The sequence below is a fragment of the Manis pentadactyla genome, chromosome 16, assembly GCF_030020395.1.
Source record: "Manis pentadactyla isolate mManPen7 chromosome 16, mManPen7.hap1, whole genome shotgun sequence".
Taxonomy (NCBI): domain Eukaryota; kingdom Metazoa; phylum Chordata; class Mammalia; order Pholidota; family Manidae; genus Manis; species Manis pentadactyla.
The window spans coordinates 26120013-26137279 of NC_080034.1; the positions used below are offsets into that span (position 1 = coordinate 26120013).

General features: G+C 42.3%; 1 long non-coding RNA gene across 1 annotated transcript; it reads left to right on the forward strand.

The window, feature by feature from the left end:
• The first annotated feature begins 37 nt into the window (after positions 1–37).
• On the forward strand, positions 38–15767 carry LOC118933279 (uncharacterized). The gene is made up of 2 exons (XR_005033061.2): positions 38–150; positions 15568–15767. It is a non-coding gene; the product is annotated as an uncharacterized LOC118933279 (long non-coding RNA).
• Positions 15768–17267: the final 1500 nt, after the last annotated feature.

Consider the following 17267-nt stretch of genomic DNA (forward strand, 5'->3'; position numbering starts at 1 on the left):
GCGGCGGAGGAGCCCCCAGAGTACGCAGCCGCCCGGCGCGCGACTGTGGAACCGGCTTCCAGCGGCTGGGACCCCGCGGGCGGCGGAGCCTGAGACAAGTCTTCGGATTGGATGCTGTAGCCGCTTTAAATGTAACTCCTGTTCCGATTGGTTAGATCTAGGTACCACTTGGCGACAGCAGCCTTGGGGGTTGAATTGGACCTAGGAGAAGACGTTCGTTCCCCCCTTCCACCCCTCCCCTTTCATCTTTCCAGAGCCTGGTGCCCTTCAGGAGACCTAAAACCAAGTGAGTCCTGGAACGGACCCTGGCAATTGCCTAGCCCACGGCCTACAGAGTCCCTAGTTGATGTGCACCTCCCAGTTAGTCCCTAGTTGATGTGCACCTGACAGCTCAGGTGTTCACAGGAAAAGCGACTTTGGCCGCACCAGGCCGCACTAGAGCAGCTTCAGCCAGTTCCAGTGAGTTGTATAAATATAGTGTTGTTCTACCAAACCAGTTATCTGTCTTACTGGAAGAGTGACCACCTTTATATGCAAAGTTGACGAATTTACTAATAAGACTCCGAGAAACACAGAACTGGTAAGGTTTGCTGCAGGGAATTCGTAAGGGGTACCAGCTGAGAAATGCGCATAAATTTAGACAGATGTATATGGGATTGTACTCCTTCCTTTAATTGGAAGTTTAGTCCAACAGTCAAATGTGACTTTAAACTTACTACTAGAAAGAGAAATTACCAAATAAAAGTAGATTTGTTTGTTAACATTTGGGTTACCCAGGCATACCTGGCAAAGGATAGTCACTTTTTGTATCTTTAGTGCCAAACAGAGAACCTGTCATAGAAAAAGTACTCACTGAGTGTTTATTGTATTTAATGCAATGTTTTAAGGTGCTCTGGATTTATTGTCCCCCATCAAAGGCAAACTCCAAAAACATATTTTCTTTTCTGTTCACTACTATATCTCCAGTAGGTGCTTAAAAACATACAAAATTAAATGAACTAATAATATTGGCCATATGTAATATTTTCAGATGTTAAGAATTTAATACTTGTAAACCCATTACCTGGATAAGTAACCTGCAATAGTGACCTTAGAAACCAAGGTCTAAAGTTTGCACCATAGGTCTGAGCTTCAGGGTATAGCTATTACCAAGACCCCAGAGTCTGGGAGCAGCTGCACAGACAGTTTGGGGCTGATATATTCTATTGATTATTAGTCTGTTCCAGTTTCAAGCCTCAAGCTGGCCTGCACACTGGCCAGTCTGGGCATCTTGCATCTGTGGCTGTCAGAGCTGGAATAGCAGAGGTGATGTAGTTCAGTCCCTGGAATCTGCCAGACCTGAGTTGTTATACTCACTCTGCCTCTCAGTAGCTCAGCAGTGTTGGGCCAGTGTCCCAACCTGTCTGAGCCTCCATTTCCTCATCTGCCAAGCGGGCCCTCTTACAGTACCAGCTTCTCAGGGTTATTGTCAAATAAATGAGATAAAGCAAGTAAAGGACTCAGCACAGTGTGGGACACCGGGTAAGGTTAGTGATTATTATCACTGTGACCAGAAACATGTCTCCCAACCTGAACAGTGGCCAGGGGAAGGCTGAGTTCTGGGGGAATTTAGTAGAACTCAAATGTCCTGGCATTTGGGGCACATGGTTATGCATTTCCTGTTTGTTCTTTCACTAAGTGCATGATTGCTCCAAAAGTAGACAAAATTGACAACTGTGTAAGTCAGATGTGTAGTGGAGACAGCAGCTGGGTGGGCACCAGGAGAAAGCTCTCTTCATCCCCTGCCCTGCCACTGATGGAGGGGCTGGGTCAGACCAGGGAGTCCTATGCACTTTGGTCTGTTTCTCACAGATAATGTGGTCAAGAAAGAGGGACAAAATGATTCATCAAGGATCTTTTGGTACCAAGCTTCTGTTTTCCTCCAAATATTTACTGTTTTAACCATAACAGAAAACCTTTTTTAAGATGTGCTTAAATAATAAGGATATTTACGATCTCATGAAACAGGAAGTCCAGAGGTAGGGAGGCTTCCTCTGGCTGAATTAGCAGCTCAACAATGCCACCAGGCACTGGGTTCTTTCTAACTCTCCACTTGACTTTTAACAGAGTTGGCTTCTGGTTCCTGTAGTAGTAAAGATAACTAACAGTAGCAAAGGAACTATATGACTTATTTTTCACTTCCACTGGGAGACATGTGACTTCTAGGCTTTTTTTCTCTGTCAAGATTCTTCAACAACCGTCTCCTTCAGTCACTTTTGACTAGAATGTGTCTTATGCCCAAATCTAAGCCAGCAAAGAGTATGGAAGTATGAGAAGACCAACTCAGTCCACACCTTAAGCTGAGATCTCTTTACCAAACTGCACTTCTTTTCAGTGGGAGTGAGGTGGAATAAATGCTGAGAAGTCCACCACAAAGCCCATTATAGAGTCACTGGAGGAATTTAATGATAATAAAAGAAAATAGAGCAGTCTCATAAAGTCTTCATTTCCAATGTAATTTTCAGACATAAATACTGTTTTGCTTAGCTAGGCAAATGACATTCATTTACAGTGTTCTTTCAGCCCAGTTTTTGAAAAAGGAATTTTACATACATCTTAGAAATATGGAAAAAGTTTAAAACCATTTTGTGTTAGAGATTGAAATGAGCTGAGGACAGTAATCTAAACCCACCATTCATAAAAGAATGTTGTGCCCCAGAGAGACCTGAGTTGGCTAAGTTCACAAAAAACGAATTGCAACTAGAAACTTGGTCTCCATGGCCAATGTTTGGAAGCAGCAAGTTAGAGGCAGTTTCTTTTTCTCCCCAATTCACTAGACTCCAGATTTACCATTTATTCATTAGCACAAAATGTTTAAAAATTTTTATCCTGCTTTCAAAATCAAAGACATAGCTCTTAATGCAATTGGTTCTCTTTTGAACTCCTAAAGGTGATGTATAATTCACTGGTGGCAGGAATGGGTCAGAGGTTAGAAGTTACAGGAAAAATGTTTCAGAGCAGAAGCCACACCCTGCCCAGAGGAAACCAATCCTGTCCACTGCTCAGTCTGACTGAACAATAAAACCGAAACTAGTGAATCAAATTTCAAATCACTAGGAGGGTATTTTAAGTTTCATTTTTAATATATATTAGATGTTAATATACAGAAAACATAAAATACAGGTTTTATCTTAAATATCCAGGGTGGGGGTGGACCTTTAGAATAATAGTACTTCAGTAATTTGAAAGTTCATTTAACTAAACTCACCATCCACCCCATTTTCAGCAAGATTACATTTGAATAATGTTAAAATGGTAAACTATTTTTAAATGTTCCTCTTAAAAGTGATTCTTTATTACCCATCACAAACTATTCAGTGTTAGATATTCTTTTCTAAGGAATTTTTTGAAATATTCAATAAAGTTGTGCAAGAAACAGTATAAATTCTTTTGAGGCTTTCCTTTGTGGTGCTCAAATTTTGATGTGCTCAAATTTTTGAAAGATACAAAAATGAGTAAGATTCAGTCCTGTCCTCAAGGTTTTTTCATCTGGAAAGGCAAATGGAGAGGACATCTCTCTCTTGCTTTTGCCTGCCCAGCATTCATTTTCCCTTCTTCTAGGGGTTCCTCTAGGAACCATCCCATTTTCCCTTTCAGTCTGTGGGAGTTATTTAGGGCTGACAACACCTCCCATCATCACCAAAGTGGATTCTTACAGTGATTAACTATCCCAGTTAGCCCTAAATTGAGGGGTTTTCTGGAGCATGGGACTTTAAGTGCTGAAATCAGAAAGTCCCAAGCAAATTGGGACAAGTTGGTCACCCTTACTGTGGCCCACACATAGCCTATTAGAGCCAGTTTCCCTGCCCTGACCATAGGAATTGGTTCTGTGGTGGGCACATGCCACTCAGCCAGACCAAAAAGACTCAATCCCCAAATTTTTGTTGAAACTATTGAGAGTCAGTTTTTCAGCAGCTGCTGCTAAATAGGGAGCCTATAACCCTGCAGCTGCTGGTGATCGTGCCTGTCACTGCAAAGGGAAAGCCTATCTGGGAATGAAGCCAACACAGAGAAAGCAGAGCCAAGAGATGCAGCCTGACACCTGATGACATTGAGCACTGGGGTCCAAGTTTACCTGAAGCTCCTTCCCTGACTTTTCCATTCACATGACTCAATAAATTCTCTTTCCTTAAACTAGTTTTAATTGGGTTTCTATCACTTATATCTAAAAAGGGAATAAGAAAAGCAAATATTTGTTTACATTGTATTGTCAAGTAACATAAATGCTGTAGAAGCCCAAAAGAGAGAGAGAGGTTAAATCATACAGAGGTTAACTCGGTTGCAGGAGTCAGGAAATGGATCCAGGATGAGCTGAGTTTTGGTTGGTTCTTGCAAGTGAGATGGTGTAGTAGTTTCTGATGGCTGCTAGTAATAAATTACCGTAAACTTCATAGCTTAAGTTCTGGAGGTCAGAAATCTAGAATGGTTGGCAGGGCTGTGATACTTCTGGAAAATCTTGGGGAGTATCCATTTCCTTGCCTTTTCTAGCTTCTTGAGGCCAAGTACACTCAGTGACTCATGGCCCCATTCTCTGTTTCAAAGCCAGCAGTAGCATCTTCTAATCTCTCTCTCTGAATCTGACTCTTCTGCCTCCTTTTTTCCCTTACATGAGCCTTAAGATTACATGGACCTACCCAGGTAATCCAGGATAATATCTCCCCAGTCTCAAGAGCCTTACCTTAATCTCACTGGTGAAGTTCCTTTTAGTATGCAAGACTACATAGTCCAGATCCTGGGCATTAGAGTGTAGACGTCTCTGGGGAGCTGTTCATTCTGGTTGAAGGAATAACATCAGTGTAGCATCAAGATAATAATAGTGTATCAGTCCTTGAAAGTAATTCCTTTTTCCCAGCAATTTGGGGAGTCATTAAGATTGAGGCTGGACAGGTGGATTAAAACCCCTATTACTTTGTAGACAAGGAAGGAGCTATACTTAATTTAGTAGGTAATGAGGTACAAAGCACCATGCCATTTGCATTATGGAAACAGGAGTGAGTATAACATTGTCCCTGCCCTTAAAAAGTTTATAGTAGGATAGGAAGACCTCTACATGGAGAGTGACCACATTTGCCCAGCATAGCCCCAGCTTTTGCCTGTTGTCACACATAAATAATTAGTGCTCCCTTTTGCTCTCAAAAATGTCCTTGTTTGGATGATAAAGTATGTGGCTACCCTAGGAAAGTACCATCATTCTCAGTATTTATTGAATATGACAGGTGGGAGCCCTGTGTTAGGCCCTAGGGAAAAACAAAAGACAGAGCAAATTTTCTGTGTTCAAGTTGTTTACCATCTAACTTTAGAGTCCAAAGATCTTATAAAGTTATAAGGTAGCATAAAAATGAATTGGTCAGCAAGGCAGCCCATAAATGCTAAGCAAGAGAAACAGAAAAGAGGTGCTTGAGAGAATAAGAGCTGTAAAGAAGAGCAGGCTGAAATGAGTGGGGGTAGGGAGGGCTGTTTGACTGCTGGGACTTCAAGTATGGCCAGGCTGGTGGAGAAGAAGAGGTAAGAGGGTTCCCCTAGACCACTTGTTATTTGTCAGTAGAAATGGAGATAAATGTCCTATATTTCATTTCAATATTTCATTAAATCCAAAACACTATGTTAAGCATATTTTATGTATGATTAAGAAAAATTGCAGCCAATCAGCTGGAAGATACATTCTGATTTCATAGATGCTAAAATATAGGAAAAAATGTATTTTATAATCAGTGAAGTAAGATAATATCTCTTTTCAAAAATAAAGATTCTTGCTAAAGAATCTCTGAACTTACATAAGTTTAATCACTTTACATTTCATTTTTTTATTATTTGGTGTTTCAAATCATTTGATCAGTCTCTAACTTTTCTTCCAAGGATGTTCATTTCTCTTTTAAACTATTGAACTACTAAAAAATGTATACAGAATTTAATAAACATTCTTCTTAACAGTGTGATATAAGGAATTCTCCTTATCCATGGATCCCCTCTTAGGTTTCTGCTTGAAATCTCCAGAATTAGTATAACTTCTTCAGGATATTTAAGAAGCTGAACATTTTAAATCAGTTGAGTCCAGGTAGAGTAATATATTAGTTAACTAACACATTTGCATGCATCAATTTACTGTTTCCCAAAGTTGGCAAGTCAGAAAATAGCCTGTGGCTTTGGTTTAAAATGTCCCAAGTCCCTCCCCTGAAGATTTGGGTCCAGTAAATCTTGTGTGGCATCTGAGGATTCAAAGCACTGGAAGTCTCATGATCAGGCATGTCCAGCAAATATTAGATAAGGTTGTAATTAGCAACCTTGTATTCTGCTGTGTTATATGGAGCGCCGATAACAGTTCACTCTGGGGATGCTTGGATCCAGAAAGAGTGTGTGATGTGGGGGCTTTCTGCACTAAACAGAGAAGAGCGTCAGATTGACAAGGGGCAATTTGAAGTCACTAATTGCTTAAGGTGGGAAAAGAAGTCTGGAAAAATAATTGAACTTTGACTTGTTTGGTACTTTACAGCCTACAAAGTGCCTTTACATAATGGTCTTATTTGGTTTTCACAACTGGCTTATAAATAAGCACACCTTTAGACCTGTACTATTTCTGAGTCACAGATATTAGGGTGCTCCTCTAAAGATCTATGGGAATGTCAAAGCTGATCCCCAATCCCTGATCTGACCCAGCCCCTCCGGTGGTAGCAGGGCAGGGGATGAAGGGAGCTTTCTCCTGGTGCCCACCCAGCTGCTGTCTCCACTACACATCTGACCTACACGGCTGTCAATTTTGTCTACTTTTGGAGCAATCATGCACCTAGTGAATGAACAAGCAGGATATGCATAACCATGTGCCCCAAATGCCAGGACATTTGAGTTCTACTAAATTCCCCCAGAACTCAGCCTTCCCCTGGCCACTGTTCAGGTTGGGAGACATGTTTCTGGTCACAGTGATAATAATCACTAACCTTACCCGGTGTCCCACACTGTGCTGAGTCCTTTACTTGCTTTATCTCATTTATTTGACAATAACCCTGAGAAGCTGGTACTGTAAGAGGGCCCGCTTGGCAGATGAGGAAATGGAGGCTCAGACAGGTTGGGACACTGGCCCAACACTGCTGAGCTACTGAGAGGCAGAGTGAGTATAACAACTCAGGTCTGGCAGATTCCAGGGACTGAACTACATCACCTCTGCTATTCCAGCTCTGACAGCCACAGATGCAAGATGCCCATACTGGCCAGTGTGCAGGCCAGCTTGAGGCTTGAAACTGGAATTAACTCGTGAGCGAACAGACTAATAATCAACAGAATATATCAGCCCCAAACTGTCTGTGCAGCTAGCTGCTCCCAGACTCTGGGGTCTTGGTAATGGCTATACCCTAAAGTTCAGAGTAATGCTGTGACACACACTTTAAGAAAACAATATTAGTGTATTAGGGAGAAGGATGAGAAAAATAGCATGACTTTTTATAATTATGCCCAAGATTCCCAGATAATTTCACATTTCCTTTGAACTGCCTTGGATGATTCTAGGATAATTTACATTCCTGTTCCCTCTTTCTTGACATGAGCAAAACTGGCTTCGCCCTTTCCTGTGTCTTACCTGTCATGAATGTGATCTACCTTACTTAACCTAAGGCATGGGGGTGAGTTACATAACTGGTTTTGTGAGACATGTGAATATCTTTGCTCCAGTTGCAGGAGCCCTGGGTATTGTGATGCTTTCTGATACCCATTAAAAGTAGAAGATACACTGTTCCACTGGCAAAATTATTCACAGATAAACAGAAGGCTGCTTCTTTTCTTTAGCAGCTACTTTTTTAGAAGGAATATATAAAATTGGTTAGCATTAATTTAACTGTGTTAATGCTGCCTGAAGTTAAAATTATATAAATAAACAAAATGGAAATGTTTAGTAAATGTAACCCTGTTTAGTAACACTCAAAAAAGAAAAAAAATGATTATTACAAAATTATAGGGCTAGATCATAGTACAGAATTTTGGAGCAGCTCATCCAGGCTGCCTGTCCAGGCCTAGGCCAGGTCCCAGCAGATTCTGCAGACCCAGAAACAAGATTATGTAGCAGTTTGGTCAGCAAAATATTTGGTAAGAAGAGCAAGCCAGATTCAGCACTCAGCTCCAAGGTACTGCCTCAGTGAAGAAGGAAGTAGGTTTCTGGCCCCTGTTCCAAAAGCCTGTGGAGCCCTGACTTCACAGCATTGGTGAGCTAGGTGATAGTGGTATCATTACTGACTCCACCCAGGGCACCCAGGCCCAGCTCCCCAGGTAACACCCAACATCATGGATTTTAACCACCCTCCCAGATTTCTAAACCACACGCCCAGATTCTATTTAGGATCACTTGCTATGATCCTGCCTCTAGAGATGCAGTGGAGTCACCAAGCTGCTCACCCAAATCCCCTCTCTTCTCATTTTCCTCTCCATGTAATTCATTGGCAGCACTCAGATAAACGGGAGCCAATGAGTTGTTTTTGCTATCATCTTGGATTTGGGCCAGGGTTACCCAGTAATTTGCAGAATCCCCCCAGCAGCTCATGAACTTCACATTATTCTCCCATGTCTTCTGTATTTCCAGCCTCCATCAGCTACTTAGATGTAGCTCTCAGATCAGGCAGAACCTCCCAGAGACTTACGGAAGTTGTCCACCTGTATTAGTCTTCTAGAGCCGCCACAACACACTACCGTAGGCTGGGTGGCTTAAACAGCAGAAATTTATTTTCTCACAATTCTGAAGGCTAGAAGTTCAAGATCAAGATGTCAGCTGGGCTGATTTCTTCTCAAGGTCCCTCTCTTTGGCTTGCAGAGGCCATCTGCTCTGAGTTTTCACAGGGTCTTCCCCCTTCTGCATGTGTGTGTCCTAATCTCTTTTCATAAGAACCCCTGTCAGATTAGGACCCACCCATATCATTTTGCCTTATACCTCTTTAAAGGCCCTGATTACAAATACAGTCACATTCTGAGATATGAGGCATTAGGGCTTCAACAGGAACTCAGGAGTGACACCATTCAGCCAGTAATACCACATACTCCAGGAGGTGGCTGGTCCACCTGCCAGTATGGTTTCCTTGCTTGCAGGTATATGCCACCTGCTGGTCTGTATCCCACATATCCCACACATGCTGGCCAGTGTCACATGACTGCTTGCTGACATCACCCACTTGTCTGCTGGCCGGACCCACTCACCTGCCGGGGCGCCCAACCTTTGTGCTAAAGAAACCCTTGGCTTTCTAACACCACAACGTGACTCCCGACATCACCTGCTTGCAAAGCTGACCCACCACTTGCTTCTCATCTTCTCCAGCAAATCTTCAAGCCACCTCCCGTCTTCTCACTGGGCCCTGCTATTCCCACCTCTAAAGCTCCTTGCTGCCCTGCCTGCACCTTAATGTCTAGTCCTCACTCAGCAGCCAGATACAGCTTTTCAGTTAGAAAATCACTTCCCCTGGCTCCCCTGCTCAGACCCCACCCATGGTCTCTCACCATATTCAGAATTAATCAGGCTCCCTACAGCTGCTGCTGAAGCCCCATATCACTGGACCCCTAGGATTTCCTGGCCCTCAGGTCCCCCTAATGCATGCCTCCATGCATCACTTTTGACAAGCTGGCCTCTCTTCTCACAATTCCTGCCTTGGAACTATTGCTTCATTCCCACTGCCTGAAACCCCTCCGTACAAGCTTGGCCAGTCTCCCTCCCCATACTCATTACATCTCTGTTTAAATAGAAATTCTCTTTAGTAATATGGTTTATACAATTGTAAATAATTTCAAATGCTTTGGACACTGCAGTTTTGTAAAAACTTAAAATTTATAAAATTTATGCTAATTAATGTTTTTTTCAGGAAGAACTACATTTAAGGCTCCCTAGGTCAATGACTATTTATTTCTCAATGTGCTACAGGAAGAGATTATATACAATTTTTCAGAAGTCCATTCTTTTGTCTAAAGATCTGAATTATGAATTCTGTTAAAACTAGTTATGTGACTACAGACAAATTAGTTAATCTCTTCAAGTCCATTGTAAAAAGGAAAATTTTATTTTTTCCATTCTCAAAAAGCTGTGCGATATTCATATGGGACACACTCAAAGGAGAGAATACTCTGAGGAAATATTGAGTAAGTCAAAGAAGCGATACACTTTTTAACTCATCTGGATATTTCATGCTGCATTTGAATATGTACCTCACTACAAGGCAGAGAGGGAGATGATTACTGATCCTTTATACGGCATTCTTTGTTGGACTTTGTTGTAGCTTGCTTTCCTTATCTCTGACTTTCACTTTTAGTTTATATTATGCTACCTCTAGTTCTTTCTGGAATAACATGAAGTTACATATAAATGCATTTTAAACCAGCACTTGTGCTTTGTATGTTTGAATCATGCTTTAAAAATTTAATTTAAAAATTCAAGGACATTTTGAGCTTTGATATGTGTTTTATTAGCCCTTTCTTTTCAACCTACAATTTGAAGATAGCTGGAGTCATTTTTTTAAATTGAAGTATACTTGATGCACAATATTATATAGGTTTCAAGTGTACAACATAGTGGCTCAACAATTACGAACATTATGAAATGCTCTCCACAATAAGTGTAGTTACCAATTGTCACCATACAAAGGCGTTAACGATATTATTAGCTATTAGCTATGTTCCCTATGTTGCACTTTCATCCCCATGACGTATTTATGTTATAATTGAAAGTTTGTACCTCTTTATCTGTTCACCTGTTTTGCCCATCCCCCCTCCTCTGTGGCACCACCGATTTGTCTGGCTGGAGTCATTTGTAAATAAGGAAGCAGAGAACATTAAAATACCCTAGGATGTGAGTTTATCTTTCTGTTACCTTACCCTTCACCACCCCCTCCACACACATATTTTTCTTTTCGATTTCTCAATATGTCTATAGTGTATCTGGAATGAACCTAAAAATATTCTTCTCTAAGAATGGAATATAATGCATGAAAGGATCATTTCTAGGTTATTTATGTTTATAAATGACTAAAGACAAAAGGACCGCAGAGATTATTGAATTTAATCCTGCATTTTCAGTGTAAGAAGCTTTAATTATCTGCTTAGTTCTAAGTAGTGAGTTTGAAACATCCATTTTTTTCTGAGGACATAATAAAGCTGTTAGATTATGTTGTGCTCCTTTGAACAGCCCTCTGAGGCATGTTTGTGTATGCTTCTTGGGTACTAAAGAAATTTTCCAAGCATCAGAATGTCTTATAACCCAAATATCTTCCATCTGAGCAGATTCAAGTGTCTGAATCTGTTCACTTAGCAGATCGGCACGGGGTATACATCCACCCTGGGTCAAGTAATTGAGCACAGAGATTTTTCTTTTCTACGAGATGCATTTCAAACCTCCAAAGATTCCCCAGGGCATTCTTTGTTCCATGGTAGACTAGGTGGGGAAGGTAGGATGTCTCAATTTAAATCTTTTCATTTTATACATTAATTGAGGCCCCGCTATGTACGTAACTCTGTGCTAACCCAGGTAAGAAGAACAGTCAAGAGTTTGCTTCTGCAAGAACCTTGTTACTTAGTTATCCATCAACCCAACTAGGAGAATATCACCAAGTAAATGCCTAGATGGTGGTGATCAGGTGCACCATCTCGATTAAAGGTACAAACGGGCCATTTCCTGGTCTTAACATGACAGAGTGGCTTCTGTGAGAACAAAACTAAGTGGCTTCTCCTGTTTCATTAATGTCTCATCAAATGGGTCAGCTGGAAAGTACCTCGGAAGGATATGAGTCCCTGGCATTTGCTGTCCAGTGAGGAGTCTGGGCCCAGAGAGGGGCCCACTCAAGATCACAGCTCATTACTCTCAGACCTGCAGTCTCCCCCTGGATTCCCATTGCTAGTCCTGAGCTCCCTCTGCCTTTAAGCAATCGTCCAGTGCTCTGGGGTGATTATGCTGTAAGGCTCACGTTGAAGTGCAGAAGGCAGACTCGGGGGTAATTCTCACGATGGTTCGGGCACCCCAGGAGAGCATTGGGCAGATTTCCTAGTTGTCTTCACTCTCAGGGTTGTATTATTCATCTTAAGGCAAAGTTTTGGATGGAAGCAGTCTGAAGTTAGTGCCCAGCTGACAGCTCACACTGGTCCTAGCATACATGCCCCACTTTTCCCACAATACGGTGCATGGACCGTAGGATTTAGGTGGAGGAGGAAACTACCACCAGCAACTTTGGCACAACCTCTGTGGCAGTACAGGGTGTGCACAGAAATAGCTAAGAGGTTGCCAGGGACCTAAGCTCCTTCCCCAGCTTTCAAACAAGTCTTCTGGACTATGCCTCTTCGCCACTCCTGCCTATGATATCAACTGATGTAACCAAGGTACCTGGTGGTAAGTCTCTTTGCCACCCATTTCTCTCCTGGTTTTGTGACCTGCCCTGTCTTAGGACATAACTAGTTAACTGGGCCTGTTCACAATGGGGAGGAAGGTGCTAAAGAAATGACCAGGTTACGGGTGCCAGGAGGAAGTTCATTCTGGCATGCAGAACCCTGCACTGGGGAGACCGTCAGGCGGTACTCTTGGGCTGGAATTCAAGGGCATGGGACACGTGAGAGCAAGGACAGGCCACCAGATTAAGAGGATCTGATGGGCTGGGCATGTTACCAAGAAAGTAACATATCAAGGACCCACTGATCAGATCGAGGGTGTAAAATCAGGATTGGGTCCTGGAGATGCACTATGAAATCAAAGAAGGAGCTGAGACTGAGACAGAAACAAAGTTGGCTTGGTGCTGAGTTATAGAGCATTGGAACAGAGCTTATTAAAACCCTCCTTTGTAATATGTGCTTTGCTTCTAGACAACGAGAAAGGAGGTGCTCAAGGCCTCATGTCTGCTTAAAAACAAAAGTGGGGGTGATGAGGGGTAAGCCAAGACAGGCCATGATGTGATCACATACTGTGCTTGAATAAAGTTTCTTTGTGTCTGTGCCCTCTGGGCTGTTTCCCCTGCCGCCACCCCACCGCTCCTGGTCAAATCCACACTGCTCCTCCTCTACCTTGAACTGTCACCGTTCTGAGCTGTCCTAGCCTAGGCACTCATAGTCACGGACCATCGAACTGGAAAGAACTAGAAGAATAGGAGTCATAGAGCAATCACTGGTCCATAGAAGCCTTTTTGACAACTCTTTTGTCAGACAATATGTGTCTTGGTGGGAGAGGTGAGTGAAACTGAGACTATGTACCTTGAGGAAGGTGGCATAATAGCACAGGGAGACGGCTAAGAATAATTTTCACTTTTATTTTATATTCTTTTTTTTAAATTTTATATTCTTTTATATTATTTGCATTTCACATGTATCTGTATTCATATTATATAATTTAAAATCAAAAGTATATAAAATGTTTTATAAAAATTAGAATAAAATGGAGTTCATCCATGGCATGAATCTGCTTGGGCTCCAGTAAACAGCTACCCCTGGGGTCTCAGTGGTGTGGACCCAGAACAACGAGAAGTGGCAGGTTAGAAGAGAGGGTGCTGTGAATCTGTAGCAGGGGTTCAGTAGCTCCTACAACCTGTGCAGATGGCATCATAGGCCAGCCTTTGGCACCACCATGGTGCAAACAGGGCTACAGCAAAGTTGGGAGCTGTATAACTTAGGGCAAACCCCAGAACTCATCTACATCTCAGTCTCCTCATCTTTACAATGGGAGTAGGGGCAATGATATCAGTCCCAGCTAACTCACAGGATTTGAGTTTTGCTTTATCTTTGTGCTTTGATTTTACCGTTTCCTGGCTACTTGATATTTCTATGCATTTTAGCTATGACTTAGTGATTGGACATTGAATCAAGGTGGAGGCTCAAAAGCAGACAGATTGTTGGGAGACCACCTGGGACGAGTTAATGGACTGATACGTGTCATAACAACCTACTTCTGCCTGGCATCTCTGTAGAGCTAAAAACAAGAGCTAAATACCATCATTTCCAAGAAAAGAAACCTATGGCATTTTGTCACACTGGCAGAAGAGAGATCTGGGCCGTTTTTGATGGCCTTCTGTATTTTTTTTTTTTTTGAGAGGGCATCTCTCATATTTATTGATCAAATGGTTGTTAACAACAATAAAATTCTGTATAGGGGACTCAATGCACAATCATTAATCAACCCCAAGCCTAATTCTCAACAGTCTCCAATCTTCTGAAGCATAACGAACAAGTTCTTACATGGTGAACAAATTATTACGTAGTGAATAAGTTCTTACATGGTGAACAGTGCAAGAGCAGTCATCACAGAAACTTTTGGTTTTGATCACGCATTATGAACTATAAACAATCAGGTCAAATGTGAATATTTGTTTGATTTTTATTACTTGACTTATATGTGAATCCCACATTTCTCCCTTATTATTATTAATAAAATGCTGAAGTGGTAGGTAGATGCAAGATAAAGGTAGAAAACATAGTTTAGTGGTATAAGAGGGGAAATGTAGATGATCAGGTGTGTGCCTCTAGACTAAGTATTAATCCAAGCTAGACAAGGGCAACAAAACATCCACGGATGCAGAAGATTTCTCTCAAAACAGGGGGGGTGAGGTTCTAAGCCTCACCTCTGTTGATCCCCAATTTCTCACCTGATGGCCCCCCTGCAGACTGTGCCTGTCTTAGGTTGTTCCTCCCTTGAGGAATCTTACCCATCTCTGGCTAACCAGTCATCTTCCCGGGCCATACAGGGAAATGTAAAGTTGGTAAGTGAGAGAGAAGCAATATTGTTTGAAAAGGTTAGCTTTTTACTTCTTTGCATATTTATGCCCTGTGGCTTCTATGCCCTGCATTTGTCTTGAGGGCCTTCTGTATTTTAAACAACCAGAAGAAAGTCTGGAGACTTTTGAGACACCAGTCTCTCCCTCTATCCTTTGAGAAGGCTCGCTCCATAGACAAAATACTATCAAAATGATCACTATTTTACCAGTCATGTTAATGAGGAAACGTGCATTTAAGGACTTTCCCCTCCCCTGTCCTCACAGAGATAGGGCACACAGACTGCCACCTCGATGGTAGCCACACATTCCCCATGATTAAACTCTTGGGCAAGAGCATGTATGTGCAATGTTTAAGGCTGATTTTACTGTAGAACTCACTTCACAGTTTCCCTGAGTTTTAGACATGTTGGTCTTTGTATAAATACATAATAGGTACACACTTAAAGTAAGTAAGGTGGAAATGTAGACAAAAAGAGAGTAAAGTTCTTCCAGGATCCCACCTAGAAGTAACTGCTCATGACAATTTTGTGTGTATGTATTTTTGATAAATATGTTTTCTTTTGCATATGTTTAAATTTTTTTTCCTGTGTAAGTACATCGGAAAGACCAATAGCAAAATGATAGCCATACAATTTAAACTTTTTTGATGTATAGTGATGATGGAGCAAAATCCTGATGCTCCCCTTTCCAGAACATCCTGCTTCGAGGGAGGCTGCCTTCCCTGAGGCTCCCTCTTAATCACAACCTGGTGGTTGTAAGGATTCAAAGGATTATTCCATGGTGTCCTTGAAAACTCTTGTCATTTTTCTGCCTTTCCTTCTTGCTGCAGGCAAAACATCCTGAAGGCCAAGAACAGTTTTGACATATGGGCAAAACTCCAACTCCAGGGGTGTCTCTGCACATTTAGATCCATGGGATAAACTCTCCACCTTCTTCCTGGACTTTAATGTTTTGATTTGATTGTTACTAGTCTGACTTTCTGGCCATTCTCTGTCCCTTTCTCTAATAAAGTCACTCTGAAAGCTGTAAGTTCGGAGAAGTTTCTAATCTATCTATTGTGCACCTGCTGTGCACACTCCCTCCACCACTACCCCCAGCAGGCAGCAGAGAGGTGGGCAGCCGATGCTGGTGCCCCACACCTGGTCACCAGGCCCTGGAAGCTTCTCCGGGCCAGCTCTGCACTGGCACTAGGCCCTGCTTAGCAAACAAAGAACAATTAGCATGTTGTTCTCAGTGGAGTTCACAGCGTAATACCCTCTGGGCCAGGCACAAGCTCCCTCCACTTCCTTTGGGTACTTTGACTTTCTAACGGAGTGGTGCGGACACCTGGCTGGGCGAGGCACAGGAAGCAATGGTGACACCTGCGGTGCAGAGCACCTCCCACTCCCCCAACCAGGCTGGGAGAGCCTTTCATGGAGGTAATCCTTGTAAAGGCCATGGCTCCCCCCACCCTCCACCCCCGGCCTCCCGTAGATAGAATAAGTGCAAGGAATGCAATACAGTTCTAATGTTTTAAACCATAATAACCCCTTCTATACTACTTTTGAAATATCAAATATAACATCCTTTTCCAAATATTTTGGTGCCTGCCCTAAACACATGTTTAGCCCACCCATAAGGTAATTCAGCTGTTCTGACCAGGCATAGACACATCAGAATTCAGGAAATGAGCAGCGAATTCTCATAAAAATCAGTTTCAGTAGGACTAAAATAATTGCTGCCAATGACATTTTATTATTTCTAGGAATCTGAAACTGAAGTTTGTTCTATTTCAATGTGCACACACTGACCTATCACACTTTGATACATACTCTCAGAGCCGGAAGAAAAAGATATATACAAGCCTGAAGAACCTTTAGCCTAAACAGCATTCTTTTAAGAAAAATTGTGTTTTCTTTGCAGTCCCTTTAAAAATTTTCAACTTGAGAAATTTAACGTCTAGTTATGTGACAAATATTAAAATCACCAAGAGAGGATTTAAAAAGTAGGGAGGCCCAGTGTAATTCTGGAAAGGGGAAATCCCAGGGCAAAACACCTTTGAAACCGCAATCAGTCAAAGGGAGAAATGAAGTTTAAAATCCGTTTGTTGCTTACAAGCAGTTGTCCTGTGTCCCTTTCCCTCCTGCTGTGGCAGAAGCCAGCAAATATGCCCCCCAGCCTCTCAGTTCCAGATAAGCCCTAGCTCGCCCTGCCATGTGATTACCCATTGATACAGAGAGGGGCTACTTCTCTCCACCCCTTGGAAACACCTGCAGATATGGAGATGCACTAAAGCCAGGAGAGCAGATTCTGGAAATACTGCAATTTTACCCACACCCAGGTCTCCCTCCTACCGCACTCCCATGTTGACTTAATTGTCCTGGGCGGGTGGGTGGCCGGCATCACCACTGCTTTAAATTTCCAGGTGATGCTACAGGAAGCCAGCTGTGGGAACCGGTGTTCCACTCAGTAAGGAGTCGTGTGGACATCCCATCAGAGGGTCCAGCACTAATGAATACAATGACTGACTCGTCATTGGTTTCCACTTGA